The sequence below is a fragment of the Erinaceus europaeus genome, chromosome 5, assembly GCF_950295315.1.
Source record: "Erinaceus europaeus chromosome 5, mEriEur2.1, whole genome shotgun sequence".
Taxonomy (NCBI): domain Eukaryota; kingdom Metazoa; phylum Chordata; class Mammalia; order Eulipotyphla; family Erinaceidae; genus Erinaceus; species Erinaceus europaeus.
In genome coordinates, this window is record NC_080166.1 from 69,383,389 (window position 1) to 69,409,313 (window position 25,925).

The following is a 25,925-nucleotide window of genomic DNA, read 5'->3' on the forward strand; positions in this document are numbered from 1 at the left end:
TAATTGTATGTCTCAAAGTTTTTCAAAACACAAACTGAATCTTTTCAATATATAGGCTGTGTAATTGATATGCAGACTCTCTCAAAAGCCTAGACCAAGTAGATCAGAAGCAACCAATAGCACAGCTATATACAAGATACTGGGTACTGTACAGCAAACCCTAACAAAAGGACTTTTCAAAGTTAACCCAATTACCAAATAATGTGATGATAACATTAACTATCCATTGTCTTTTTGAACCCTAAGACAGCAGGAACCTCACATCTCCACTATAGAGCCTCTACTTTCCCCAGTCCTGGAACCCCTGGATACGGCCCACTTTCCCGTATGCCTCTCCCAATCCATATCAAATAATATTGCATCTGCCGATCACACCCTAATTAACGCAACTATCGCCACCTCAACATGCTTCACTTCAGACTGTGTCCAGAGACTTCACGTGTGGATTGACAACCCTTCAGCTTCATTACTCGGGTGAGACCTTTCCTTTCATAGTATCCTCTAATTCCATCTCAGGTGGTTCACTTTCTAACAAAGTCCCAAAACCTAGATATACACCAGTTTCTGCGAGAGAGAGCATATGTTCACACGTATCTATAAACTACTGCAAAATAGATGCCTGAAAGTAGAAGTGCACTAGAGTTTGCAATGAGTACCCCCCTAATATTTCCTCTCCACTATTCCAAGCTTTGGGTCCATGATTGCTCAACAATTTGTTTGGCTTTGTATGTTAACTCTCTTTTCAGTCACCATGTTCCAGATGTCATCAGGATGCCGCCCAGGCTTCCCTAGACTGAAGACCCCACCAATGTGTCCTGGAGCTCAGCTTCCCCAGAGACACACCTTACTAGGGAAAGAGAGAGGCAGACTGGGAGTATGGACCGACCAGTCAACGCCCATATTCAGCGGGGAAGCAATTACAGAAGCCAGACCTTCTACCTTCTGCAACCCACAATGACCCTGGATCCATGTTTCCAGAGGGATAGAGAATGGGAAATCTATCAGGGGAGGGGGTGGGAAATGGAATTTAGGTGGTGGGAATTGTGTGGAATTGTACCCCTCCTACCCTATGGTTTTGTTAATTAATCCTTTCTTAAATAAAAAAAAAAAAGAAACTCAGTTCAGTACTGGCATCAAGAATGGATAAGCAACTCCTGACACCAAGACTGTAAAGCTGGAGACATAAACTATGATGCATAGTAACTGTGAAATAGTCGATTCACTTGAATATGAATGCATTTCAGTGTGATACGCAAATCACTTTAGAATATCCTAACTTGCAAATTGAAAATCAAAATGTGATTTGAACAGGTTTTCTTCTTTTCTTAGCAGATTTAAGAACTTTTTTTTTGGTCCTCTGTCACCTAAGTTATGCAGATAAGTATACATGATCTGAAGTTTAGCTGTCATCCAGTCTCATTTAGAAGTTCTGACATTACCATTCCATATTTCCACATTTGTGGAGAAGATAAAATTCAAGCCTCAATTATGAGACACTACAAATAATTTCACAGAATTTTGGAAATAGTACTGGTAGCTTAAAATAATTAAATGTAATGAAATTAGATTATTTGGTTGTAAAGTCATTAAATAAAATTGATCTAAATAAAATATTCTTTAATAGACATACTTTTCTTTTAAAATTTTATTGTAGAATTTATCAGTGATAATCATGTCTTTTTTCTTTTCTTTTGTCACTTTATTGGAGAAATACTGTTTTACAAGCCAGTTGCTGTCACTTGAGTATAATTCCTTTTTTTTAAATTTTTTTTAAATTTATTTTATTTATTTTATTTATTTATTCCCTTTTGTAGTTATTCCCTGTTGTAGTTATTATTGTTGTTGTCGTTGTTGGATAGGACAGAGAGAAATGGAGAGAGGAGGGGAAGACAGAGAGGAGGAAAGAAAGATAGACACCTGCAGACCTGTTTCACAGCCTGTGAAGCAACTCCCCTGCAGGTGGGGAGCCGGGGTTCGGACCCGGATCCTTATGCCGGTCCTTGTGCTTTGCGCCACCTGCGCTCAGCCTGCTGCACTACAGCCCGACTCCCTAGTATAATTTCTTATCTCTCCATAATAGGTGTCTGTACACCACTGAAAGCTCCCACTTAAGTTCTTCTCCACCATCTTGAACAGCGGGTTAATTGCACAACACCCAAATGCATTACTTTTAATATTTTTGATTGTTTTGTCTAGAATTCATTCCACTATTCATTCTCTTTTTCTCTCTGTGTTTGTGAGTATGAAAAGAAAATAATTATCTCAAAACACAGGGTGGAATGGCGAAATTTTGATCATATGGTAGATTCTAGTTAATCACAGAAGTAGACATGTAGATATATACCTACATAAATAAAGCAAGGAATATATATATATTTTTTTCCTAGTTTGAATGAAAAATAATCTGTATCCCTAAATGTATGTTACATTAGACAAATATTAGAACACTTTTATTCCACTTTTTTCCTTTTTATAACTTCACATTTTTTGTTAGATTCCTTATTCTAATTATGAAGTATATTCTACTGTGACAAGAAATGAATTTCAATTTCATTTCTATTTTTATATCTTTAACATTACATTTGTAATATTTTCCCTTGCATAACTTGCTTAGAATTCATTCTAAAATACTTCTAAACATCTAAAAGTTCTGCAATAAATTTTCTGCATATAGATAATCATATTTTATAATCCATCATTTTCCTCAATGGACAATCTACAACCTGGCTGCATTTACTTCCAGTTGAGGAAGAGGATAATTTGGTGTGTGAAATGTGTTGACACTTACCTTGGGGAGATATTTAACTGCATCCTGTGACAACAAGTGTTTTCAGTAACAATATATCCTCAACTGAAAAAAATCTATAGCATTTGTAAGTGACATTTAGGAATAAATGAATTTAATAAAGATGTGGAAGTAATTTTTTTCCTCTTAGATTATGTCTGAGGTGACCAAAGAGGTGAATGGTTTTTAGAATTTACTAAAAAGAAGATGACTTTTTTTTTTTTTTTGCTAAACACCTGGTCTGTTAAGAATGATTATTGAAAAGAAACAGAATATTTGGTGTCATGATAATTATTGAAGTAATGGATCCTAGCTGGCTGGAGAATGGAAGTGTCACTTAGATTTCTCTTTTTCTGCATGAAAATAATATCAGTTAAAAAAATAATTTTGGACTTTTGAAACTCAAAATGCACTAGTTTCTCTTAAATTAAAATACATTCAAACAAAATAAAACAAAAACTATGTCAAACCTAAATAGTTTCTTCAGGGCTATCTGGGAATACATCTACAGTTCACACATTTCTTATACCAGTACGGTTTTTCCATAGAAATATTTATGTATAGTTTGTTTTGCTTTATATAAAAAATTCAGAATTATTTAGAAGTGCTGGATAAGACTGATGACTATAGGAGGCTAGTTTGCTTTCCAAAATTATAACCTTATGCTCTTACAGTGTAAACGAATTCCATCTTACCCTTTTTGATCAGCAACAACACTATGCTTTTATTGTAAGATAAATTCTATCCAGAACCTCTAATATTTCTTCTTTACCATCCTGAATCATCTTGGGAAATTCAAACTCATTAGATATGTTTGAATTGTTTCTGAAGACTACTAGATAAGCAAAATTTTCTTCTAAGAAGATGCAGTGTATTTGATTGAGAACATAAAAATATTGTCCTTTAAGTGTATCACCTTTATTTGTTTAAAAAAAAAAAACTACAATTGGGAGTCCAGTGGTAGCACAACGGGTTAAGTGCAGATAGTGCAAAGTGCAAGGACCAGTGTAAGGATCCCGGTTCGAGCCCCTGGCTCCCTAACCTACAGGGAAGTCGCTTCACAGGTGGTGAAGCAGGTCTGCAGGTGTCTATCTTTCTCTTCCCCTGTCTTCCCTTCTTCTCTCCATTTCTCTCTGTCCTACCCAACACCGATGACATCAGTAACTACAACAATAAAACAACAAGAGTAACAAAAGGAAATAAGTAAATATAAAAAAAATTACAATCATCCCCTTTGAGCATATTATGTGTGTAAAATATACACAACTGTAGAATATTCTAAAATAAACACGTGTTAAAATGTAACTTAGCTCTCAAAGAACTCAACACATGATAAAAATTCTTGAGATCTATTTCATTTTATGTACTACTTATTCCTCATTTTATTATATAATGGAGGGGTGATTATCAAACTACTCTTAACCAATAAATACATCTAGGCAAGAATAATAATGTTCTCATACTGATATTTAAATTTAATTTTATTCACATAATGTTATTTGAGTGAGTTCTAGTAGAAAATGAAGTATATTTTGAAAGAAACCCATTTGCTAATAAGGATTTAGAGTCTATGTCAGAATTTTGTAATGTTATATCTAGTGTCTTCAGAGGTAAACTATATTGAATCTCAAGAGAGAAAGCTGCATTTAAATATTTAATCAAGTTGTGAACCCTGATTTGAGATGCAATGCTTCTAAAAATCTTGGAAAGTACTTTAAAATAACAAGGATCTACAAAAATTTTTTAGACTTCATATGATTTAAGATCCCCTTGATCAGTAAAATATCAACTTCCTTAGGGATTATATCTCTTTGAGAATATTTTTAAAAGTATTTTTGTACTTTTCATTATTTGTAGATTTAAGATCGTCTAAACTATTAGTAAAAGGAAAAAAAAAAAAAAAAACCTAAATTTGAAACTGGGTGTCAATGAGAGTTTGAAAGTTTAGTATATTTCTGGGCATGTTAATCAATTAGACATATTTAAGGACTGAGTTCTTGTTATGGGCAATGGTGTAAAATCTGGAAAACAATTGTTAAAATTTTCCTTCTTATGCCTGCAGCATCTAGTGATAAAAATAGTTATAAACTAAGTAAACTTGATGTACTGCTCAAGTCATTGAGAGGGTAAATATAGCAGCCCACAATTTCGTTTTCACAGTTACATTTCACACTATAACCACACACTGAGAAAAACACACACAGAACTGTTGGCTGCATAGAAGCCTCTACGGGCTCATGGTTTTTTAAATATTTTTCAAGATGTATAATAACTGAAAGACTTCGTAATTAAAAATAATAGTTAGTTTGTAACATGTGTGAGAGCATTAAAATTTAAAAAATGTCACTTATTTTATATTTGGGTTTCATAATTCTCTTTGGTGAGAAAATTATTTTAAATTAAGCAATATTTATTAATATCTGCTTTTCACCCACACATTAGCATTAGTTCATTGAAAAAGTAAAACAGATAAGTGTGATATTTTTAGTGTTATGTCCATGAATAAAGGGCTATGTTTCTTTTAATAACATATTTAAATTTAATTTACTTATTTTTTTTAAAGAATTTATTTATCTATTCATGAGAAAGAGAGGAGGAGAGAGAAAGAAATAGACATCACTCGGGTACATGTGCTGCCTGCCAGAGACTGAACTCAGGATCTTATGCTTGAGAGCCCAATGCTTTATCCACTGCACCACCTACTGGATTACATTATTTAATTTATTTTGCCACCAGAGTTATCTTTGGGACTTAGTGCCTAAATTATGACTCCACTATTCCAGATGGCTTTTTTTTTTAACTTTCGTTTTTCTTTTTGGTAGAGGTTAAGATATAGAGAAATAAAGAGGAAGAAAAAGAAGAAAAGAGACAGAAAGCAAGAGAGTTACCTGCAACACTTGATTTACTCAACTACTATGAGAGAGGAGCTTGAAGGAAGAAACAGGGCATGATCTGTGTCCTTAAGGATCTCAAGCATACACATTCTGTACTGTAACAGACTGAATTATTTAATCAACCATCAATTTTATTTTTAAAAATAATTCAGGTCCACAGAAATATTGAAGACAAAGTACAGAAATTTCCCATCTAATTCCAATATCACATTATCCACTTTCCTAGTCAGGACTTTACCCTTGTGTTATTAATAAACTTTCTTGAAATTTTTATTACACAAAGGAAACAAGTCTACAGTACAGTGCACTGGTAATAGTATAAAGCCTCTGAGCTTGTGCAAATATTTAATGTCACACACAATCACTATGCATTGGATCGACCTTCTCGTGGTGCATCCCGTGAGTACCCATTCACTGGGGAAACTGACGATCCTTCCTAGCCGACTGAATCCACATGGATCCCAGTCACTTTCAAAGCCAGCAACAAGCAGCTCCTGACAGCTTTCAACCTGACCTGTGTACTGGCTACAGAAGAAGGGCAAACTAGAAGAACTATAGTATCTTACAGAGACATTTAGTTGTAAACTTTTTCTGTACTCCATCTAGTCATCATCTCAAACTTGCAACCAAAGGTATTTGTCTATCTCTAGATTTACCTTTTCCATAATATCATAGATGGAGTTATACAACACGCAGTTGGTTTATATTGAATTTGTTCCTGTTGTTTAGTAATCCATTGGGCTAATGAAAAATATCTTGATTGTTAACTAGTTGACAATTATAAAGCTGCTTTACATATCTATGTGAAGGTTAGTTTTGGATAAGTAGCAAGATTGTGATTGCTGTGGGGTTTGTTTGTTTTGTTTTTCTGTTTACCAGAGCACTGCTCATTTCTGGTTTATGGTGATGAGTGTTTGTGTGTGTCTTGGGAGAAAGAGAGGGGGGTTGAATCTGGGATTATGTAGCTCTAGACATGAGGGTCTTTTTCCATAACGATTACTCAATCTCTCCTGCCCTTGCCTACTGAGTCATCTGTATAAGAATTTTTAGTTTTTTTTTTTTTTTTGGATAAAGCAGAAACTTTATTTCTTTCTTTATTTTTTTATAAAATGGAAATATTGACAGAGGGGTACAATTCCACACAGTTCCCATCCCAAGAAATCCCTATTCCATTCCTTCCCTTGAATGCTCTCCTATTCTTTATCCTTCTGGGAGTGTGGACCCAGGGTCATTATGGGGTACAGAAGGTGGAAGGTCTGGCTTCTGTAATCACTTCCCCGCTGCACATGGGCATTGGCAGGTCGATCCATACTCCAATCCTGCTTCTCCCTAGTGGGGCAAGGCTCTGGGGAGGCAGGGTTCCAGTACACATTGGTGGGGTCATCTGCCCAGGGAAGTCAAGTTGGCATCATGGTAGCATCTGACAAGGGCTCCAGGACTGTTGCTGCCAGGAAGTCTTACTGATTTGACCTCCCTAGCTCTAAAGGATGAGAGCAAGCAAAGTGCAGTAGGAAATAGCACATTGCTGCTCAGTCAAAGCCCAGTGGGAAAAAAAATATCTAGTTATGGTGCAGAATTATTCAACCAGAAACAGATTGAATTTTTAGTTTTGTAAGAAACTTTCGGGAGTCGGGCTGTAGCACAGCGGGTTAAGTGCAGGTGGCGCAAAGCACAAGGACGGGCATAAGGATCCCGGTTCGAACCCCGGCTCCCCACCTGCAGGGGAGTCGCTTCACAGGCGGTGAAGCAGGTCTGCAGGGGTCTATCTTTCTCTCCTCCTCTCTGTCTTCCCCTCCTCTCTCCATTTCTCTCTGTCCTATCCAACAACAATAATAACTACAACAATAAAAAAAAAAAAAGAAACTCTCAAAGGGTCTCGACTATTTGATTTGTCATCCTAACAGGAATTAGTAAGAGTTCATGTTGCTCCATGTTTTGTCAGCATTTGTTATTAGTGTTCCATATTTTAGCCATTGTAAGATAATTATATCATTGTTTTGATTCACAGTTCCCTCATGCTATACAGCAGTATCATCATTTCATTTCCCATCTGCATGTCTTTGGCAAGGTGTATATTATAATCTTTGTCCAATGGTGTCAATTATACTAACATCTGTTTATTTGCAACATATATTATATTTAAGACATTTATAGTTTATGGTTTTAAAATGGTACTTTCATCTTTTAAAAAAAAGACTCCTATAATTAATATTTTTCACATACATGTATATATATATATAATTGAATATCCAAACATGGAAGAGATTATAATTTTTTTCACAAAGAAACACAAACTGGCTTATTATGATTTACTACATAGGGAGTTAGAGAATTCTGAAGTTAATCCTTTGAGAATGTTAGTTTAATTGCTAACTTTTCAATAACCAAATAAAATTCAAAAAGGTTAAGTGACTTGTCAAAATTTTACTGATCTTAAGGACTGCAATCTGTTACATTTTCTTGTTACAACATTGCCCAAGGAAATCATACAAATAAGACAAAAGTTTAAAATACAACAAATTTCTTTATTTTAAAATGATTTTAAAATAACAACTGATAAAAATCTGATGTGGTAACATAACTTAATTTAGAATCCAAATATTTTCAAAATATGTACTAAGTATAACATTTCAATAAATAATTTGTCTTTTAAGTGTATCACCTTTATTTATTTAAAAAAAAAACACTACAATTGGGAGTCCGGCGGTAGCACAACGGGTTAAGTGCAGATGGCACAAAGTGCAAGGACCAGCATAAGGATCCCACCTACAGGGAAGTCGCTTCATAGGTGGTGAAGCAGGTCTGCAGGTGTCTTACCTTTCTCTTCCCCTGTCTGTCTTCCCCTCCTCTCTCCGTTTCTCTCTGTCCTATCCAACAATGACGACATCAGTAACTACAACAATAAAACAACAAGGGTAACAAAATGAAATAAGTAAATATAAAAAAAATTACAGTCATCCCCTTTGGGCATATTATGTATGTAAAATATGCACCGCTGTAGAATATTCTAAAATAAACACGTGTTAAAATGTAACTTAGTCCTCAAAGAACTCAACACATGATAAAAATTCTTGAGATCTATTTCATTTTATGTACTACTTATCCCTCATTTTATTATATAATGGAGAGGTGATTATCAAACTACTCTTAACCAATAAATACATCTAGGCAAGAATAATAATGTTCTCATACTGATATTTAAATTTAATTTTATTCACATGATGCTATTTGAGTGAGTTCTAGTAGAAAATGAAGTATATTTTGAAAGAAACCCATTTGCTAATAAGGATTTAAATAACTGTTAAAAGTCAGTGAATTATTAATTAAGTTAATAATTATACATGTTAATAAATATTAAGATTAATAAAATTGTTTCTAAGAAGTTTTCTCAGACAATATAAATAAGTTATTTTCGTATATATGTTATAATGAAGAGCATCAGATTGACTACACTATGTCCTATGCAGAGTAAAATGTTTCTTGTATACTTCAATTTATATTGATGTACAGAAATATACTTAGTAATCTCAGAGTAAAGAGAGGCTTATGTAACCCACAGTCACTTTTTTGATAATATAAAATGAGTGGACAGTAAACAGCAAAATTCTTTAAACCGAGTCCCCTGATTTAGGAGACAGTATAATGACACTGGCATCAGAAAAAATATATGGTTTTTGAATCACTATGATTAAAAACTAGTGTGTATTAAATGGAATACTACCAATAAATTCAAATTATATTTAAAATATGAATTGTCATTTTTAGTCCATAGTATCTGTGGCGCACATGAAATCAAATGGCTGTTTTTCACGAAATAATCAATTCATGTAGTAATACATGTTTGTCTTTTTGTTTTTAATATAACTGGCTCTTGTTTTCAGTTGCAATATATCCATTCGAAAATATAACTTTTAACTGAAGTAACTTTGCATTATGAGATCACAGCATGTATCAATCATTGAAAATAATCATTGTCTACATTACACTCTTTTTTTTTTTTTTTTTTTACCAGAGCACTGCTCAACTCTGGCTTATGGTGGTGCTAGGGATTGAACCTGACAGCTCAAAGCCTCAGTCATGAAAGTCATTTGCTTAACCGTTATTCTCTCACCCCAACCATGTCATATTTTCATAGGTCAGTATTACAGGTAGACTTGCAGTTTTCAAGAAGTTTAAATTGTGGGAAAGATATTTTCACAGTGCTCTTTACATGATTTTCTTTTTATTAAATAAATCTATTGATTTTAATATTAGTTCTACATTTCATTCTACACATTGTTTGCACCTATTGCCAGAAAGCAAGCTTCTGCCTCTGAAGAATATATATTTTTAAAAATATTTTTTGTCTTATTTTAATAAGTACTTATTTATTCCTTATTGTTGCCCTTGTTTTTTATTGTTGTAGTTGTTGGATAGGACAGAGAGAAATGGAGAGAGGAGGGGAAGACAGAGAGGGGGAGAAAAAGACAGATACCTGCAGACCTGCTTCACCGCCTTTGAAGCAACTCCTCTGCAGGTGGGGAGACCAGGGTTTGAACCGGGATCCTTACACCGGTTCTTGAGCTTTGCGCCATGTGTGCTTAACCTGCTGCGCTACTGCCCGACTCCCATACTAAAAATGAAAATATCTGTGTAAATAGAGACTCAAGATAGGTCTGTAAGCTTACTATACAGGAGTTAAATAGTGTGTTTTATTATTATTTTATTTTATTACTGGTAGAACACAAACAGATCACTGCTAATGGCTGGTTGGTGGACCATCTGGTTGAGTGCATACATTACCATGCAGAACTGAAATGGATTTAAGTCAGCAGTACCTCTGCTAGGGAGAAGTTTCATCAGTGGAGAAACAGTGCTGCATCTGTCTCTCTATATCCCCTTCCCATATGAATGTCTCTTTTGTCAAGTTAAAATAAACGAATGAAAGATATCTTTATTAAAAGTCTATCGTTTCTCTAGTAGCATTATTATTGTTTCATTTCTTTATGTTTCTTAATATATTTTTACTTTGTTATTTATTGGATAGAGAGAGAGAGAAATTAAAAGAGGAGAAGGAGGTAGAGATGGAGAGAGACACCTGCAGCCCTACTCTACCACTTGTGACGCTTCCCCTCTGCAGATGGGGACTGGGGGTCTGAATCTGGATCCTTGCACATTGTAACATGTGCCCTCAATTTGATATGCCACCGCTGAGACCCTCATTTCTCTTTGCATTTACATCTGTGAACTTATTACATGTGAAATAGTGGGTATATACTATATCTATTTTTAGACTTGATTTATTTTAATTATTAATTAAATTATTATTTATTAGTTACATTTTATCTGGCAGTTTAATGATTTACAGGACAGTAGTTGATGTTTAGCCAAAGTTCTCTTAGACCTATACTGCCTAGCCAGGAATGATTTACCTTAATCATGACCTTAATTATTATTTCTATATACTTTCCACCAGGCCCTCAAGAGTATACTTAAGATACTTCCTCAGAAGTATCATTAAAACACAGGACATTCCTAGCATTACTCCTTACTTGATATGATTCTATTGACAAGTCTTTGATGTTTAACAGTTACATATACATGCTAAAAAGTCCAGCTTTACTTACAATTGCATTTTCCCATAAAAGTGGGAGTTAAAGTTTGATTTCTAACTATACTTCTGTTACTAATTAGCTGAGTGACCCTAAACAAGTCTCTTCACCTTTTTAAATCTAAAATATTAATCATGTAAATTACATAAAATAATATTTTAAATACATTCCAATTACAATTCTTATGTTAAATTTCTGCATTATTAACAATCTAATGTTAGTTTAACTAAAATTTTCATTTAGTAAAAACTTAATGCCTACGATCTATAAGAAATTGTAGACTAGTTTAGATATGGAAATACAGGAGAAAATTAGCATCTTTTACACTAACAGGTTGTGGGATTTTCTTAGGCTGTAACTTGATTTTCTTTTTTTTAAGAAGAGTTTGATTTGCTATTGTGTAGGCCACTGAGATAACTGTGATTCTGGATCACTCCTGGGCTTCAGATATTTATAACCTTGGTTATTTGTCCAAATAAATATGTCCTTTTGTTTCTGTGATAAGATTTGTTTCCTTAAGTGTCTGTACACAACTGTTTTACAGTATATCTCATTTGCTGTCATCAAGATAGTGGAATAGATTTACACTTAAAAGTGTGCTACAAGTATGTAGGGAAAGAAGCCTAGCGGTAAGGAAGGGTAGGTTTTCAAAAGTCAGACACCTGCAATACAATGAAATTCAGTAATTTCTTTTGGAGTAATGATTCTGCTCTCTCTTCTTTTCTATACATGTGGATATTCAGTCTCTAAAGCCATGTTATAACCAGATCAACAACTGCAATTTGTCAGTTTTTGAAACCTCTTGACCTCATTTATGCATATGACATTCTTAGCATGTAGAAAATATTATATTTAATGTCAACTATAAATATTAATCCCCCAATAAAAATAAATTTTAAAAATATTAAGTAGAAATACTAACTAATGTTCATTTAATGCATAACTGTATACCACATAGCATTCTTAGCAATCTACAAATATTATTGCGTATAGTACACACAAACTTGCTAGGATGATTTCACTATCATTTTGATTTTTCTTAATCAGCTCCAGCCCCCCATGAACAATAGTTTTATTGGCTTCTCAAATACTGTTTTGATTGCTTTTGGGGAGACTTAAAGTGTATTTGGTTGTAGGTTATACACAATGTGGTTATAACTAGGTTTTTAGAAAATCATCATACAGTTTATATATGTGTTTAAAACATCTGCAATAAGAAATGCTGTATCTTGACAGCTGGGCTGTAGTGCAGTGGGTTAAGCTCAGGTGGCCCAAAGTGCAAGGACTGGCCTAAGGATCCCAGTTTGAGCCCCTGGCTCCCCACCTGCAGGGGAGTCACTTCACAAATAGTGAAGCAGTTCTGCAGGTGTCTTTCTCTTCCCTCTCTGTCTTCCCCTCCTTTCTCCATTACTCTCTGTCCTATTCCACCAATGAGGACAACAATAATAACTACAACAATAAACAAGGGCAAAGAAAGGGTGTTGTTAAAATTCGGAGGCTCCAGCTGGCCAGGCTAGCTTCACAGGCGGGTAACAGAGGTGCGGAGACATACGGCTGGGCAGGGAAGCTGTATTTCTTTATTCAAGAACAACGATTCATAAACTAAGACAAACTAATCACCAAACAGAACTCTGCTGTCTCTTTGCGGCGGCGCAAGCACTCTCTCCCACTCTCCAACTCTCCAACTCTGGAACTCTGGAACTCTTCAACTCTGGAACTCTCTGAACTCTCGCACTTTGGAACCCTTTCTCGGGGTTTCTCGGGGCGGGGCCAAGCAGGCCTGCGAAACTAACTGGACTGATCCAATTCTCTTGGCGGGGGAGAACTAGAACCCAATGTAAAGCATACAACTGCAGGTGTCTTTCTCTTCCCTCTCTGTCTTCCCCTCCTTTCTCCATTACTCTCTGTCCTATCCACCAATGAGGACAACAATAATAACTACAACAATAAACAAGGGCAAAGAAAGGGAATACATAAATATTAAACAAACAAACAAAAAAGAAATGCTGCATCTTACGCTATGGTTTTTTGACTGGTGGAGCTAAAGCATATTAAGCCAACTCTTTACCATCAGGTGGTCCCTCTGTTTGGCTTCTGACTACAGGTTTTCCTTCTCCTTTGAATTTCACTGATAGGTGCCTTAGGTCCACGCCCTGGTCAAGCTGGCTTCTGGCCACAGGTTTTCCTTGTAAATCCGTCAAGACCCCAGGCGCTGAGATACAGTCCGCTTTTTTTTCCCCCTTTGTCCACACAGAATTTATTGTCTGACAGACAGAAAAGTGGGCCTTGGCACTGATTTTTGAGGGAAGAAGCTCCAGGGACAAAAGATGAGGATTATAAGACTTAACTGCCACTAGGCACAGCGGGAACACTGGCCAAGACAGAGCTCCAGGGTGAAGTTCATGTTCTTGAAAACACCACTCAATGTGTCCATCAGGGGTCTGAGTCATCAGATGTAACTGGGGCTCTGTCCATGTCTGAGTAAACTAACGTGATCCCCCTTGCCAGCTTCCCAGCACTATCAGTTGAAGCTGCTTCTCACATGCCTTCAGGTCTACATCCAGCAGAAGTCAAAACTGGCACTCAGAGAGGCAGGGACCACTTTATTATAATCTTTTAAGAGGATGCTGATGGCTATTTTTTCATTTGGGTTAAAGGTAGTATTTATGGACACTTTGTGGAAAATATTACGAAAGTTCTTCTTTACATCTAGGCACAACAGTTCATATACTCTAACCCTTGAAGCTAAGTAACTGATTATAAACAATAACAGGCATGCAATTTGCATGCATAACGAGTGTTAGTTCTGTCCAGAAGCATGTCACGGATCATCACAACCCATGAGTCAACTCAGGGAGATATGTAATTTAAACAGTAATTCTAAATGGACATTCTACATACAATCAAGCCAGACACAATGAAATATTTTATGTTTATGTCTAAATATGATTTTTACATTTATTTTCATTATATTACTGTCTGAATGTCCAGTAATACCCCAGATTGGAGTGGTGAGTCAGAAGGAGGGGTGTCTTTTTCTTGGGCTCTGTGTTAAGTGTAAAGTACTTTTACTTTTAACTATGCTTAAGAGTGCAATTATGCTTTGTATATTTTCATAAATAACTTATTTTAAAAAAATATTTATTTATTGTATTAGTTTATTCCCTTTTGTTGCCCTTGTTCTTTTATTGTTGTAGTACTTGTTGGATAGGACAGAGAGAAATGGAGAAAGGAGGGGAAGACAGAGAGGGGGAGAGAAAGATAGACACCTGCAGACCTGTTTCACTGCCTGTGAAGCGACTCCCTGCAGGTGGGGAGCTGGGGGCTCGAACTGAGATCCTTAGGCCAGTCCTTGCACTTTGGACCACCTGTGCTTAACCTGCTGCGCTACCGCCCGACTCTCATAAATAACTTCTATTAGTTTCAAGAAGGCCGATAAATATTTGCCAAATGTTTCAAGTGTCTATTCTATATTATTTGAGTTTTTCTTTTTTGATTGTCCATTGATATATTGAATTAAATAGTATTTAGAAAGAAAAAACATTAACTTGGGCTCCTAGGATAGATCATGTGATCATGTGAGTTTCCAAAAGAAGATACCAGAAATTGACATGTCATAATGCAATGGTGTTTCAATTATAAAGCTATTAAAAGTATCTTTTTCAATTAAGTTAACTACTAAATAACATTTTAGTATATCTCTTTATGAGGAATATAAGTACACTTTCCCATAATTTGTTTCATTTTAATTTAAATTTGGATAAATAATACAGGTCTCATAGAATATGTTCCTTCTAATTCATTAATCCTCCTCAATTTTATGGGAAGTAGAAATCTGAAAGAATGTATATATATAATTTGTTAGACATATACTAAGGCTACTCTTGCTGAGTCCTAATGAAAGAAATGTGGAGGGTGTGAGTAGTCCAAGCATGCAGTCTAAGCTACAACTATTACTAAGGTTTACAAGAGAAAATATGGGGGCCTGCCACTAGAGCCCACCACTGATGCCAGCTCTGTTGCTGTGGTCTTCAGTAGTAAATATACATGGCAAGGAAGAGAATAACCATCTCAGTAAATATCTTATAACACCATAACTGTTGACCTCTGCAAGGAAAGTTGGTGGGACTGCTTGGAACTGAGTAGAAGAAACTGCCTAAAGGGTGCTGCCAGCCAATGTTACTGCTATTAGTGCAACAGAAGTGGAAGTGAGTTGAGCTGAGCTGAGCTGAGCTGAGCTGAGTTGAGTTGAGTTGAGTTGAGTTGAGTTGGGCTGCCCAGATTTTGTGGACTAAGTTACCAGTACTCTGTAGTCTCAGTTGAAAGAAAAGAGAAGTTTGGGTGGGAATAGTTGCATGGGGTTACTCAAAGTTTGAAAAAAAAAAAAAAAAAGGAACTGCATGGAACTGGGTAGCTCCATTTTTTTTAAATCAAAATTATCAGTCACTTGAGTTCCACGGGTGGAAAAATATAGAGACAGAACTGGGTGGGACTAAATGAAACAGAACATCTAGATCATACTGTCACTCTGCCTCTCTTGCTTCAATCACTACAGGAAAGGGGTCAAAGAATACCAGTTGGGATTAGTTCAGGATCATACTGATCTCAGTGTTAACACAGCAGGCTTTAGCAGTTTTGCTAAGATCTACTTATGAGGATGAAGGATGCTGGAGGAGGCTGACAGGCAAGTGAAAAAGTGGTGAATATTTGGGGCAAAGCCTAGCAGATTCCCTGGTTCAAGCCCTCAAGGTCCAGTGCCCTAGAGATTGACACCAATATGTTCTCACTTTGGAGCTATAAGCACTATGAGAAAGCTAGACAAGATGGTATATCCTGTGGACTAGGCAGTAGATCATCTGGTATCATAAACATGTTATAATGCACAAGGATGAGGTTTCTAGCCCCTGGTGCTCATCCTCAGAGGGTAAATTTCACAAGTGGTGAAGCAGTGCTACAGTAGATGTCTCTTTCTCTCCCCTTTCTGTCACAATCCAAAATAAATTAAGTTAAATTAAAAATAAAATAAGGTAAAATATGACTGTACTTCCAAGGGACACTGATCCAAGATTCCACCTGCAGTCTCCTGCCTTCTACTGCACTATCACAACTGCAAGTACAGAGGAATGAAATGCTGGAAGACAAAACGCAACTTCCCAATCCTATTTCCCAGGATAAAGAGCTACACTCCAGTAATTTCCCACTTACAACTTGTTGTCCCTTGTTGGAAGTTTCCTTTTTGATGGGCATGTCCCCCCATATCCCCTTAGTTTGCATGCTGTCTCTTATTACCCTCACACAGGGTCTCCCCTTCTCTGGATCTCATGCTGTCCTATGTCCTGGTTTGTCCAAATTTTAGTGTGGAATTGCAATCAGCTTTGGAGGAGGCAAACACTGGCACTCCTTAGTCGACACTCATCTTGACCCCACACCTCTCCCCCTCAGAGTCTTTAATTTTATAACTTCCTTATCTGACGTTAACTTTGGTGGGATGGTTAGTATTACTACTCTACCTTTTCTGTTCTTTTTAATTTATTTGTATTTTTATAATTCAAGTGGGGTTTGGGGGTTTTCATAGGTAACATAAGATTGTGTCTTCCTTTGTTATAAAGTCTACAAATTTTATAATTTATTCAGGAGGATTAATCATTGAAATTTAATGCGTTATTTTAATTGATTTAAGTGTCACATCTAGTAGACATTTACTATTATTATCATTTTTTCCTTCTGCATGTTTTGAGAAGAGTTTTTGAAATCTATTCAACTCTTCTATTGGCTTATTTCCTATAAGTATTTCTTTCACTATTTTGTGTTCACTTAAGAGTTATTACTGAAATATTTAGATTATTTATACTGCTTTATATATTATGTCATTTCACACAGATTATTAGAATGCTAGAACACTATCCTTCCTTTTGTCTTTTGCTTTACTGAGTTGCAATAGATTTTTGTCTAACTTTTTTAAAAAATAGATTATAACCTCGTAAAGTATTAACAATAGTTTGCCTTTCATTTCTTGCTACTTACTGATGATGAATTTTTTGTTTGATTTTGACACTTTCTGACTTGATCAATAGTGAAGTCAACTTTGATCCTGTTGAGAAATTCCTTCTCAGAGATTGATTTAAATAGATTTCCATTTGAAAGTAGTACATGTTGTTCTTGTTGTTCTATGCTTGTTTATCTATAATAGTCCTGACTCTATAGCTTGCAGTCTATATGTTCTACATATTCACTTTCCTGAACAGCAGTTTTAAAACAAAAATAATTTTAAGAATTTTTAAATAATAACATATACATGAGATAGTGACTCTCAAAGACCTTCTTATTTGTTGAATAATCCTTAAATCCTATGTAGAGTATTTAAAAACATAACATACTGTCATTTGTCCTTAACAATAATGTTTTAATTTGGATGATCACAAAAAAATGAAGTTTTGCTATAAAGTATGCTGTTAAACTAAATATGTGAATAAAAATATTTTTCTGTCATAGAGATATTTGAATATAAATATATAGTACTCAGTACATATTTATGATTTTATCTTTGTTTTGAATGTTCACTCAGGTGAAATATTTTTATGTTGTACTTTGAAAGTATAAAATGTAAGTTTTAAGTTTCTTTTGCTTTTTTAAAGTAGAGGCTACTTCATAAAACATTTAAGGTAAGTGGAATCATTAGAGAGTTCTTACTACATAATTTTACTATCTAGAAGGTCTGTAGAAAGTATACTGCTTCCATGGGGCTGGGTGGTGGCACACTTGGTTGAGTGCCCTTATTAGGAATGTGCAAGGAGACAGGATTGAGGCCCCAGTCCACTCCTGCAAGGGGAGAGCTTTGTGAGTGGTGAAGCAGATCTGCAAATGTCTCTCTCTCTCTCTCTCTCTCTCTCTCTCTCTCTCTCTTCTTCTTCTTCTTCTTTAGCTCCCTCTATCCTTTTGATTTCTGGCTGTCCAGTTTTTTTCCAATAAATAAAGATAATGCATATATATATTTAATATTTATTTATTCCTTTCTTTTGCCCTTTTTTATTGTTGTAGTTATTACTGTTGTCATCATTGTTGGATAGGACAGAGATAAGAGAGGAAGTGAAGACAGGGCGGGGGAGAAAGATAGACACCTGCAGACCTGCTTCACCACTTGTGAATCTGCTCCCCTGCATGTGGGGAGCCGGGGGCTCTAACAGGGATTCTTACTCTGGTCCTTGCGCTTTGTGCCACCTTTGCTTGACCCAAAGCACTACCGCCCAACTCCTGATAACATATTTTTTAAAGTTTACTGCTTCCAAAGCAATTACTATTTCACATAGTATTTCACAAATATGGTTCTTAGCCTGGTTTTATATAATGGTCTTAACACTAAGTCTTCAGGGAAAAAAAAAGTACCTCTTTTTCTCTACATGTTTAATTATTAGACTAAAGTTTTCAAGGCAAAAAATAAATGTTCTGGCATAAAGGAGAGAGGAAATGTATTTTTGTATATACTACAAGGACTATAATAGAAAGAATTATAGGTGTTCATCTTATACAAGTGTTTATAGTGACAGAAAACTGGATTAATGGCCAAAGGTGATCTATATTAAAAGAAGGAATAGGAATGGAAACATTCAAAGTAGAAAGAAGAATATAGATTTTCTGGAAGATGGCAGACTGAGAAGTTGCTAGTGGCTTGAACTCAGACCACATCAACTGGAAACAGTAGGATTTTCTGCTTTTAGTAGGCCAGTCAATAAGGGGTCCTAGTGGTGACACCAAGGAGGTGACTATAACTTAATTAGGGTTAAAAAATAGAGTAAACAGAAAGGGGAAATTTTTTTAAAATTATTATTCCCAAAGTGCACCTCCTCAAACCCTCCCCCCCATAACCAGTCCCTGGAGACCAGAGATCTGCTCCGAGCAGGCTCCCACGCTGAGTTCTTTCTTTATTTCTTTATTTCTTTATCTCATTAATTAGAGAAGACTCAAATTAATGGAACTGTAAACTATGGAGGAATATCACAACTGACACGACAGAAATCCAGAGAATCCTGTGAAAGTTCTATAAAGAACTATATGCCACCAAGCTAGAGAATCTGGAAGAAATGGAACAATTCCTAGAAACATATGCCCTTCCAAAACTGAATCAAGAAGAACTACAAAATCTAAATGCAACAATCACAGACAAAGAAATTGAAACCATTATTAAGAATCTCCCCAACAACAAAAGTCCTGGAACAGACGGCTTCAAAAATGAATTCTACAAAACTTTCAGGAAACTGTTAGTACCCATACTTCCAAAGCTTTTTCATAAGATTGAAGAAACAGGAATACTCCCTTCCACCTTCTATGAAGCCAAGATCACCCTGATACCAAAAGCTGATAGGGACAGAACAAAAAAGGAAAGGTACAGACCAATATCTCTGATGAACATATATGCCAAAATATTAAACAAGATCTTAGCCAATCAGATACAGCAGCATATCAAAAAGATTGTTCATCACGGCCAAGTGGGATTCATCCCAGGAATGCAAGGCTGGTTCAACATCCGTAAGTCAATCAATGTCATTCACCACATCAATAAAAGCAAAGCCAAAAACCACATGATTATTTCAATAGATGCAGAGAAAGCCTTTGACAAATCCAACATCCATTCATGCTCAAAACTCTACAAAAAATGGGAATAGATGGGAAATTCCTCAAGATAGTGGAGTCTATATATAGCAAACCTACAGCCAACATCATACTCAATGGACAGAAGCTGAAAGCATTCCCCCGCAGATCGGGGACTAGACAGGGCTGCCCACTGTCACCGTTACTCTTCAACATAATATTGGAAGTTCTTGCCATAGCGATCAGGCAAGAGAAAGAAATCAAAGGAATACAGACTGGAAAGGAAGAAGTCAAGCTCTCACTATTTGCAGATGATATGATAGTATACATAGAAAAACCTAAAGAATCAAGCAGAAAACTACTGGAAGTTATTAGGCAATATAGCAAGGTATCAGGCTACAAAATCAATGTACAAAAATCAGTGGCATTTCTTTATGTAAACACTAAATCTGAAGAAGAAGACATCCAGAAATCATTCCCATTTACAGTTTCAGCAAAATCAAATACCTAGGAATAAAGTTGACCAAAGAAGTGAAAGACTTATATACTGAAAACTATGAGTCACTACTCAAGGATATAGAAACTGATACCAAGAAATGGAAAGATATCCCATGCTCATGGATTGGAAGAATAAATATCATCACAATGAATATTCTCCCCTTAGCCATATACAAATTTAATGCAATACCCATCAAAGTTCCACCAAGCTTCTTTAAGAGAATAGTACAAACACTACAGTCATTTATCTGGAACCTGAAAACACCTAGAATTGCCAAAACCATCTTGAGGAAAAGAAACAGAAATGGAGGCATCACACTTCCAGACCTTAAACTATATTATAAAGCCATCATCATCAAAACAGCATGGTACTGGAACAAAAATAGGCACACAGACCAGTGGAACAGAATTGAAATCCCACAAATAAATCCCCACACCTATGGACATCTAATCTTTGATAAGGGGGCCCAAAGCATTAAATGGAAAAAGGAGTCTCTCTTCAATAAATTGTACTGGGAAAACTGGGTTGTAACATACAGAAGAATGAAATTGAACCACTTTATCTCACCAGAAACAAAAATCAACTCCAAATGGATCAAAGATCTGGATGTTAGACCAGAAACAATCAAATACTTAGAGGAAAACATTGGTAAAACACTTTCCCACCTATACCTCAAGGACATCTTTGATGAATCAAACCCAATTGCAAGGAAGACTAAAGTAGAAACAAACCAATGGGACTACATCAAATTGAAAAGCTTCTGCACATCCAAAGAAACTATTAAACAAACAGAGAGACCCCTCACAGAATGGGAGAAGATCTTCACATGCCATACATCAGACAAGAAACTAATCATCAAAGTATATAAAGAGCTCAGCAAACTTAGCACCAAAAAAGCAAATGACCCCATCGAAAAATGGGCAGAGGATATGAACAAAACATTCACCTCAGAGATCCAAAAGGCTAACAGACACATGAAAAACTGCTCTAGGTCACTGATTGTCAGAGAAATGCAAAGATAAGATACCACCTCACTCTTGTAAGAATAGCATACATCAAAAAGGATAGCAGCAACAAATGCTGGAGAGGTTGTGGGGACAGAGGAACCCTTTTGCTTTGCTGGTGGGAATGTAAATTGGTCCGGCCTATGTGGAGAGCAGTCTGGGAAACTCTCAGAAGGCTAGACATGGACCTTCCATATGATCCAGTAATTCCTCTCCTGCGCTTATACCCCAAGGACTCCATAACACCCAACCAAAAAGAGGTGTGTACTCCTAAGTTCATAGCAGCACAATTCATAATAGCTAAAACCTGGAAGCAGCCCAGGTGCCCAACAACAGATGAGTGGCTGAGAAAGCTGTCGTATATATATACAATGGAATACTATGCAGCTAACAAGAACAATGAACCCACCTTCTCTCACCCATCTTGGACAGAGCTAGAAGGAATTATGTTAAGTGAGCTAAGTCAGAAAGATAAAGATGAGTATGGGATGATCCCACTCATCAACAGAAGCTGAGTAAGAAGATCTGAAAGGGAAACTAAAAACAGGACCTGACTAAATTGTAAGTAGGGCACCAAAGTAAAAACCCTGTGGTGAGGGGTACACATGCAGCTTCCTGGGCCAGTGGGGGGTGTGAGTGGATGGGAGGGATGTGTCACTGTCTTTTGGTGGTGGGAATGGTGTTTATGTACACTCGTAACAAAGTGTAGTCATATAAATCACTAGATAATATAAGAGGGGGAAAAGTAATTGTATGTCTCAAAGTTTTTTAAAACACAAACTCAATCTTTTTAATATATAGGCTGTGTAATTGATATGCAGACTCTCTCAAAAGCCTAGACCAAGTAGATCAGAAGCAACCAATAGCACAGCTATATACAAGATACTGGGTACTGTACAGCAAACCATAACAAAAGAACTTTTCAAAGTTAACCCAATTACCAAATAATGTGATGATAACATTAACTATCCATTGTCTTTTTGAAACCTAAGACAGCAGGAATCTGACGTCTCCACTATAGAGCCTCTATTTCCTCCAGTCCTCGAACCTTTGGATAGGACCCACTTTACCGTATGCCTCTCCCAATCCATATCAAATAATATTGCATCTGCCGATTGCAACCTAATCAACACAACGATTGCCACCTCAACATGCTTCAGCTCAGACTGTGTCCAGAGACTTCACGTGTCAAAGCTTCATTACTTGGTCACCAGGTTCCAGATGCCATCAGTATGCCAGCCAGGCTTCCCTGGACTGAAGACCCCATGAATGTTCCCTGGAGCTCTGCTTCCCCACACACCCACCCCACTAGGGAAAGAGAGAGGCAGACTGTCAATGTCCATGTTCAGGGGGGAAACCATTACAGAAGCCAGACCTTCCACCTCTGCAACCCACAATGACCCTGGGTCAATGCTCCCAGAGGGATAGAGAATGGGAAAGCTATCCGGGGAGGGGGTGGTATATGGAGATTGGGTGGTGGGAATTGTGTGGATTTGTTCATTTATTTGTTCATTTATTAAACCTATGGATTTGTTCATTTATCCTTTCTTAAATAAAAAATAAATTCAAAAAAAGAAAGAAGAATATATGCTAATACCTTATAGTAAGAAATAACATAAAGTATATGCAGGATGGAAATAAGTTCAAAATATTAGTGATAATATGGATCAAATGACTTGATATCGACCTAGGAATAACTTTCATTCTACACATAATAGACTCATAAAAAATGTGTGCCATATTTTGAGAATAATTGTTTTGATCAAGTAAGTTTGACCTATGATATAATATTCACTTTCCCTTAATGATTAAAATGATAAATTTTAAATTTGAATATGACAACCCTGTATTAAGTATTCAAATATCTGGGAGAGTCTATAACAGAAATAATTTGGGTCTGTAAGATCCCTTACCTGGGAAAGTGCCTGCTTTGTGATATGCATGACCCACATTTTAGCCCATTTTCCACTAGACTGGGGGAAGCTCTCTTTCTCTCCCTTACTGTCTCTGTTGCTGTCTTTCAATTTGAATAAGTTGGCCTGAAAGATTAGAGCCACAACAACAGCAGCAGAAACATGACATATAATACAAGGAGTACTTCAAGATTCTAGCTCAAGTATGGTGACCACTTAGACTACATAGTAATGGTGATTTGGATTTATGCAAAAACAATAAAGATAATTAGGAAATGCAATTTATACAATATGACTGTGTAATACAGATGAAAGAATTCAACACAGTTTAAAACCAAGGCAAGGATTGAATATATATATATATATATATATATATATATATATATATATATATATATATACATACATACAGTATTAAGGGGCAGGGTGGTGGCACACCGGATTAAGTGCACATAGTATGAAGCATAAGGACCCAGTGCAAGGATCCTGGTTCCAGCCCCTGTCTCCCCACCTGCAGAGGGCTCACTTCACAAGTGAAGCCGGTTTGCATATCTTTATCTTCCCCTCTTTGTCTCCCCCTCCTCTCTCAATTTCTCTCTGTCTTATCCAACAACAATCAGAGTAGCAATAACAATTATCAAGAATGGAAAGAAAAAAATGGCCTCCAGGAGCAGTGGATTCATAATGCAGACACAGAGCCCCAGTGATAACAAAACAAAACAAACAAACAACCCCCCCCCCAATTATGCCTAGTACAACTGTCCATGGCAATACAGGAATAAATTGTACAAGAAAAAAGAAAGCATGCAACAGAAAACTATTCAGCAATGCTACAGTGAATTTTAGAAAGAGGACCAAGGGCATATACAAGTTTCTTTTTAATTTTTTTTTAACTTTTTTGTAGTAATCTTGCATGTTGAATTGTACACTGGTTTTGCAAATTTTAAAGCAGTGGTTTGTTTTAATTTGGATATGTGGTATAAGGAGACTATGTTCTAAAAATGTAAGGTGACATTTTTAATGAGAGCTTAGTTCCTACCTAAAGCCATGATTTATAGCCAAAACTTTATATATATTCTTTTTTTTTTTTGTCCTCTAGAGTTATTGCTAGGGCTCAGTGCCTGCACCATGAATCCACTACTCCTGGAGGCTTTTTTTTCCCCCTTTTGTTGCCCTTGTTGTTTATCATTGTTGTTGTTATTATTATTGTTGTCATTGATAATGTTTTTGTTGTATAGGACAGAGAGAAATGGAGGGAGGAGGGGAAGACAGAAAGGGGGAAAGAAAGATAGACACATGCAAGACCTGCTTCATCACTTGTAAAGTGACCTCCCTGCATGTGGGGAGCTGGGGGATCGAACCGGGATCCTTAAGCTGTTAGCGAGCAAAATCAAACCACCATCCACTGAAAGGAAGCAAAAGATGTTTATTCACGAATTCGAATCCGGGCCGAGAGGTGACTGACAGCAGTCCACCAGCTCAACCCCGAACAACGCTCAAACCACACAATTTATAGGATTTCAGAGCACACTCCGGGGGGGGGGTATGCAAAACAAGGATTCTACAACTTATTTAATGGTACTTTATAGAAAATGCGGGATCCAATCATTTCAAACATTGCAACACACTAAGCAACCTATAGAATTTGTCTAATTTCAAGCCTCTATGCAAAATATGGTTACCACACTTTCAGTTATCGACTAAGACCATCTGGCCTCAGGCGGTTGAGTTTCATCAGTCTTGGGCTGACTTGGGTTTGTGGCTAGGCTAGCTATTTCCTCTAAGATAAAAGTGGCGACTTGCCCCTGCATAGGGATGGTGACTTTTGCCCTGTGTAGGGGGTACAGGAATTTCCATCTCACACTATAAGCAGAAAAGCAACTATACTCAAAACTTTAAAACTACTTCATCTAACATAAGCTAGTCCTTGAGCTTCTGTGCCATGTGTGCTTAACCTGTTGCGCTACCATGCGACCCTCAAAACGTAGTATTTTTAAAGAGTGAGAGAGAGAGACAAATACACAAGTGACTATCTGAGAGAAGATAAAAATGTTGCTATTAACAATCAAATGGTGGAGGTTGAGAAAATATTGTTACTAGAAAACCCTGATATGGCCACAGAAGTAAGTCACTGATAGCCTTTGAAAGAGTATAAGCAATTTATACTGCTGGAACAATAAATGGAATAGTCATAAAATAAAATGTGGCATGAATACTACTATGTATAATGAAGTAAAACTAAAAGTAAAAATAGCCATTTCTTGGTAAAATTCTTTAAACTTAGCAAATAGCACTGTCTCCTCTACTGAGAATCAGCAACCTAATGTTCACTCACATTAACAGAAATGACTCTGTATTATGAACCTTGAATATTATTTTGTCAGATAGTTTCTGTACTCCATCAACTATTCTTTTTTATCTTATACTCTCAAGTAATTTGTGTTATAACTGACAATAACAAGGACTTTTTTTTCTTATTATTTTATCAGAAAAATATGCCAAGTGTGACACCTGACTTTTATCTCAATCTTATTTCCATATATTTTCTTCACACAAATAAATTCATCATTGTTTTTGTTTACACTTGATCATTTAGTAGGTTACTTTAAAAATGTGCTATGAAAATGGAGGAAGAAACCAGGGGAGATAGCAT